This window comes from Neomonachus schauinslandi, chromosome 13 (assembly GCF_002201575.2).
Source record: "Neomonachus schauinslandi chromosome 13, ASM220157v2, whole genome shotgun sequence".
Taxonomy (NCBI): domain Eukaryota; kingdom Metazoa; phylum Chordata; class Mammalia; order Carnivora; family Phocidae; genus Neomonachus; species Neomonachus schauinslandi.
Window position 1 is genome coordinate 53,166,069 of NC_058415.1, and position 7,279 is coordinate 53,173,347.

Sequence of the window (7,279 nt, forward strand, 5' to 3'; positions counted from 1 at the left end):
GGTTCCCTCCTGTTATTGATTTCTAGCTTAATGCCACTGTGGTTGGAAAAGAGAAGTGGTATGATTTAAGTATATTTGTGAAGACCTGTTTTATGACCTTGTCATATGACCTATCCAGCAGATTGTCCTGTGTATATGTTAAAGAATGTGTATTATGCTGTTGTTGGATGTAATGTTCTGTACTTACTAAGTCTATTTGATCTAGAGTATGGTTCAAGTCCAAAATTATGGTGTTGATTTTCTCTCTGGGTGCTATATTCATTGACAAAAGTAGGGTATTAAAGTCCTTTAGTATTATTGTATAGTTGTCTGTTTCTCCCTTCAGGTCTGTTAGTATTTGCTTAATATACGTATGTGCTCCTATGTTGGGTGCATATACACTTATAATTCAGTATTTTCCTAATAAACTGACCTGCTTATCACTATATGACATTGCTTGTCTCCTGTTAATCTTGGCTTAAAGTCTATTTTTCTGATACAAGTATAGCTACCTCTGCTTTCTTTTGGTTTCCACTTTCATGGTGTATCTTTTTTGCATTTCTTCTTTTTGAGCTAACGTGTCTTTAAAAGCTAAAGTGAGTCTGTTACAGGCAGCATATAGTTGTTGCTGTTGTTTTTTTTAACCTACCTAGCCACTGTGTCTTTCAGTGGGGGAATTCAGTCCATTTACATTTAAAGTAATCATTGATTGGTAAGACTTACTGTTGCCATCATACTAATCGTTTTCTGGCTGTTTTGCGGTTCCCTTGTTACTTTCTTTCCTTCTTGATGGCTGCCTTTGTGAATGGATACTTTTCTGTAGTGGTATGTTTTGATTCCCTTCTCTTCATCTTTTGTGAATCTACTGTGAATTTTTGCTTTGTGATTACTATGACACATATAAAACATCAATATAATAGTATATTTTACATTGATGACAAATTAACTTTGTATATAAAAATTCTACCCTTTTATGTTTTTGATGTCATAATTCATCTTTTTATATTATGTATCCCTTAACAAATTATTGTAGCTGTAGCTATATTTAGTACTTTTGTCCTTTAAAATTTATGCTAAAAAAGCTAATACACCACTATATTACAATATTAGAGTATTTTCAATCTGACTTATGCTCACCTCTACTAGTGTGTTGTATATTTTCATATTACTAACTAGCATCCATTTATTTTGGTTTGAAGAATTCCTTCCAGCATTTCTCATAAGGCAGGTTTACTGCTGATACCTTCCTAGCAAACAAAAGCTGAGGAAGTTTATTATCTTGCCTTCATTAATGAAGGACAACTTTGCTGGGTAAAATATGCTTTGTTGGGGGGAGGACAGAGTCTGGGTTCTTCCTTCTCACCGTTTTGATGGAGATGGTATGCTACTGATCATCAAAAAATAATTTTTGAGTAAACAAATATTAATATTTAAACATTTTAATTTGCAGAGGAATTTCCTTTTAGTATAGACTCAAATTGTAATTCTACAAAATTTGAATATGAATACATTATTTGAATTAATATGAATAAATTAACACTTAAATCTGCAATATCATAAAATACACTTTGGGTAGCTCAGCCTTTACCCAAACCAAATATTAGCAGAGCCTTTTTGTGATAATCTTTTATTTATAATCTAGTATTTGGTCTCTGAGGTCAAAATTTAGTAAAAAAAAAAAAAAAAACTACTGAAAACCTTAGACAATAACAAAAAACTGTAAAAACAAATGAAAAATTGTAATATATTATTTCACTATAAAAATATGTGAACTCAGGTCAATTTTCTCTCTGATGCAATGCTATAATTACACAACAGAGTTTCTTAAGTAATAGTAACTAATAGGGAGTCTTTGGAGGTAAAAATTACTTAGGGAGAATAATGTCTAGAAATATCATGCCTGATAAGCCAAAATAGGAGTAGTGAGTCAGGCCTACATTTAGTCTGCAGTTTTACAAAGAAAGTAAAGAATAATTTTAAGACAATTATCTGGATAATTTATTATTTTTTAAATCTTCCTTTCATAAAAATGTGGGTTTGCTGCTTTATTTTCACTTGATAACCTGTGTAACCTACATGAACTACAGAATTGTTCTGTCTTCTAGAGTTTTTTTATTATTATAGACAGACTTAAATGATCAATTCTAGGGTTGGATTCTGGTTTCACTATAGGCAAAGAATAATGAAGTGTACTGATGAGGTTTGTAATAACATCCTAATGTATTTATTCCTCCAATTATGCAATAAATATATATTAAATGCCCATCATATGTAAGAGGCTTAGCAACATAATTTAATCTGCTAAAATAAACGCTTCATCCTAAACTTGGTTATAGTTATCTTGATGGGAATAGCTTTAATACCTTTGTTCTTCACAAGGAAAATTCAAGTCAAACAATATACAAAAGTATGGTAAGAAAAAATGAGAGACTGTAGAAATATAGAGATGTAAAACTTAAAATGTGGAGGTAGAATTCACCAAGGCTAGGCCAGTGCCTTCTGGTAGATCATGGAAACTCAATAGTTGTTCCTACTATTACAATATCCATAGGAGACTAAATTGTATCACTCCCATACTCTTCTTAAATGCTTACAGGACTTTGAGAAAAATTTCTAAATGCTCTGTTCCTCAGTCTCCTTCTACTTGGTAAGTGGATATTGATAATGCCCTCATTTGAAGGTTATATAAAGTTAACAAAAAATAAAAGTTCTCACCAACCAAGTTCTTGGTCCAGATTAGGCATTTATTAGGTGTGTATTCCCTTTTGCTCTTGTAAGAGTTTTGTGATGAAAAAAATCTGTGACATGTTTGAGCTCAAGCTGATAGTACCTTTTGATTTGCCTCATTTGAATGTTCAAATCCATCATCACCCTCTCTAGGAGTAGTTCTGGATTTTAAGGTCTAATTTTAGTAAAAGCCTTATGAAGTTCAGAGCTTGGCAGGGGGGTAGAAAAAAAACTAGTTGTGTTTACATTATCCTTACCATTTTACCAGGTGAGGAAAAGGGTTTAAGCAATTTGACTAACATCACTAGTTAGAAACAGAATTTAAACCTAGCCCTTCTGATTGTAAATTCCTGTCTTTCACACTAAAAAATGTCATCATTTTCATTAGTGTAACCACTGTCTAAAGTAGGACATTTGGGTGGTTCTATTCTAACTCTTTCATGTGTTAATAACACTTACTGCACTGTGTCAGAACAAGCACAATCAAGGTACTAGACATGCTGACCATTTTGTTGACTACACTTCACCAAAGAGAAATGACTTTCACAGCAAGAGAGACTTATCTGAGAGATAAAATTTTACTTCTGTAGCACTTTAAATCACATTTGAGTGTCATTAATGACCACATCTTTTTTTGACCTCATCTTTCAAGATAGGGAAAAGAAGCAATAGATACAAAGGTGTTTTTGTGACTACATATCACTGACAGCATTAATTGATTTTATCTGTTTATAGGGCAGACATCTTCTAATAGAACAGAATGGTCCTTCAGACTTTATGAAAAAGTTGCCCAGAGATAAAGGACAGAGATTATCACCAGTAAAGCAGTTCTATTTTTTTTTCTGAATAGCTCTGTTTAACGTCGAAAAAATTAACTGTCTTAATGGGATTGATCGCAGTTAAACTCCTAGATTAAGTGGGACATATTTTTAAACATCTTTATTGTACTTAAAATGCACACAGACACAGTTCTCTTTGTCCACTCCCTTACATCTTTCCTCCCAGTGTCCAGACATCATTGTTAACTCTGCTCTTCAGCCAACTGATCCAAGTTCTATAATATTCTCCAAACTCACATGACAGTAAAGCTAGTAAAAATACTTGGATTCTTCTTCAGAACTTTATATCTCTTTGCCTTTTAGAGTGTTAGAGAGATTATTGAGTTTTTTCTTCCAAAGAAAGTATGTAGCTTTTAGGGAAACACAAATACCTACCAAAGAACAAAACCAACAACAAAAAAATTATTGAATAGTAATATGAATAGGTACATCAAATAAAACAGTGTTGATTATTTAGTTGTATTACAAGGCTTATAAATACTGAGAGTCAGAAGTTATTCACCTCATTGGCTGTATGTAGCTATGTGATCTATGCACCTTATCCCCTAAAAATTCTTGTGTAGCTTGCTCGTAGGAAGATTTCCTTTTTCTGATAGATTTAGAGTGCAGCGTCTTCATTAATATGTATGATGTGTTCACCACTCTTCTCTTATTTAATGTCAAGAGCCAAGGAAAAGAATTCCTCCCTGTATTCTCAGTAAAATGCCTCAGGCATGCTTACCATTTGGTTCTTTTCTATTACCAATTCCCATAAGTTCAGATTTTAGCTTTGCAATCATACATCATGTTCTGATACCTCTTCATAAGACCAGATGGATGATTGCCATTTCTATCTCTTGTGCTCTATTCTTTCAGTGCTGAGATTCTGCCTTGTGCCTTTGTTTTATGCTTTTAGATTCAGAAATTTATGCCTGGATCTCAACTAAGTCCTTGTTTACAACTGATTTTGGACTGTTGCCCTTTCCCTGGCCTGAAATTTGGTTGGTCTTTGTTTATTTTCACAGTATGTATGCATAAGCATGGCTTATAGAATGAATACCAGACTGAAACAAATACATAGATTGAGATTGGATATTGACTCTTGTAGAAACAAAAACTTAGTTCCTTTATTTTGGTTGAGAATCTAGAGCTGTTCACACTTTAATAGTTCAGAGAAATAAGGACAAATACACAAAATGGACACAGGAGGCAGCTCTTGTTTGATCTCTTGAAAGTGTGGTAACAGTAGACTTTCCATTATTCTAAAAGCACAAGAGCTAGAGTAGAGTGACTAGAGGGATACCTTCCTTGACCTATTTTTAAGACTCCTGGCCAACTATAACTGCCACTCTTGCAATCCATCATGTCACTGAAAGTAGACTCCATAACGGCTATAACTTAATTTGTACAAAAGTCTAAGCACTCTGGGTCTTGTAATAGAATGCACCTCTCTGCTCTTACCATACATTTAGTTTAGATATAGTCTATTTATAGGAAATGTTGAAATATATGGTTCATTTTGGATTAGCTACTCATGTGATCTATACTTTTTCAAGTTAGTCTCTAGAATAACATATACTTGGCCTGCTGAAAGGCCATGTTTCCTAAATTGCAGTTTAATATTTAAAATGTGGTCTTTATCCAAGAGCACTTTAAGGTGCAACCACACAAAGCTCATTAGTGTATTAGCCGTAACATGGTATTCAGGAAGCTGTTGGTGATATTCCTCAGTTTCATCTTCATGAGGTTCCACAAAAGAAAATTATTTTGGAGACTAATGTCACAGTTATCTTGGTTTTTCACTTAAAATCATGAGTTATGTTCTTTCTCTCTCTTTTTTTTTTTTTTTTTACAAATCTACACCTTTATTTACTTTTCATTAAATTTAAATCCTTGAGGGGTACAGCATCACACAGATTCTGTGGCCAATGGCTTTAGCAGGAAGGTTGCTTCAGAATTTGGCACAAACCATGCCACTGTTTCCGTGAGCACGAGTTACTTTTCCCCAGATTACTCTGGTTTTGTTTGGTTTGCCACCAGGAGTCACTGTGTCGTTCTTTGCTTTGTACACATAAGCACATCGCTTGCCTACATAGAATTCCATTTCATCTCGAGCATAAACACCTTCGATTTTAAGAAGAGCTGTGTGCTCCCTCTGGTTCTGAAGACCCCGCTTATAGCCAGCAAAAATGGCCTTGGACCAGAGCCTTCCAGACATTATTTGGCGTTATAGGAGTCCTGTTCCCAGCAGGCCTCCACAGGCTCCAAGATGGCAGAAAAAGGCCAGTTATGTTCTTTCTAATATTAACATGAATGACCCCATCTTCCTGTGTTTGGTGCTGAAAGGAAGTTAAGCACAAAATTTGAAACCTGAATCAGTAAGCATGATACTTCAAATGTTATTTAAAATGGAGTATGGTGGGCGCCTGGGTGGCTCAGTCATTAGGCGTCTGCCTTCGGCTCAGGTCGGGATCCCAGGGTCCTGGGATCGAGTCCCGCATCGGGCTCCCTGCTCGGCAGGAAGCCTGCTTCTCCCTCTCCCACTCCCCCTGCTTGTGTTCCTGCTCTCGCTATCTCTCTCTCTCTGTCAAATAAAAAAAAAAAAATCTTTAAAATGGAGTATGGTAAAAAGATGAGGAAAGATAAACAAAAAGAAGGGGGGCAAGAAGAAAGAAAAGAAAGGGTATCAATTTGGCTTTACCTTTTGACTACTAATAGTTCTGATGTTAATTCTTCAAAATCAATTCTGGAAATACTTCTAGTCCAGTGTATTGTTCTTCTGAATGGAAGTTATTAATTGCCTTCTTGTATTTAATTTACACACAAAATAATTATAAACACCAGCTAGAAATAAACATTCAAAATTCAAAGCAATTTTTACATTAAAATTGGTGAATAATGATTGGGTTGGAAGAATACAAGATAGTCACCAATTAGATTTCTCTCTTTCACAACTACAAAGTGATTTATGTAGCATTTCCATTTACTAGCAATGGATTATCTGATAAAGAAAGAAAACAATCCCAGGTGCCTGGGTGGCTCAGTCCGTTAAGCGTCTACCTTCAGCTCAGGTCATGATCCCAAGGTCCAGGGATAGAGCCCTGCATTGGGCTCCCCACTCAGTGGGGAGTCTGATACTCCCTCTCCCTCTGCCCCTCTCTCCAACTCGTGCTCTCTCAAATAAATAAATCAATATCTTTTTAAAAAAATAAAACAATCCATTTATATCATCAAAAATAAAACACTTAGGTAAATTTAACCAATGAGTTTAAGAAAATTTAATCTCTATGATGAAAACAAGATACTGATGAAAGAAACTGAAGAAAATAAATGTAAAGATACCCTGTATTCATTGATCAGAAAAATTAATATTAAAATGTCCATGCAACACCAAGCCACTTACAGATTCAGTGCAATCCCTATTGAGATTCCAATGACATTTTTTAAAAGAAATAGAAAAAACAATTCTAAAATGTGTCTGAAGCCATGAAGGACCTTAAATAGTAAACACAATCCTGAGAAAGAACAAAACTGGCAGCATTACACTTCCTGATATTTAACTATATTATAAAGCTAGAGTAATCAAAACAGGATGGTCCTGGCCTGAAAACAGACACATAGACCAATGAAAGAAAATTAAAAGCCCATAAATAAACTCATGTATATACATCAACTAGTATTTGACAATGGAGCCAAGAATACTCAACAGGAAAAGATGGTCTCTTCAATAAATGATGCTAGGAAAATTAGGTATT

General features: G+C 34.6%; 1 pseudogene; it reads right to left on the reverse strand.

The window, feature by feature from the left end:
- Window positions 1-5,409: 5,409 nt before the first annotated feature.
- Window positions 5,410-5,783, reverse strand: LOC110572643 (annotated as a pseudogene).
- Between the last annotated feature and the right edge of the window lie 1,496 nt (window positions 5,784-7,279).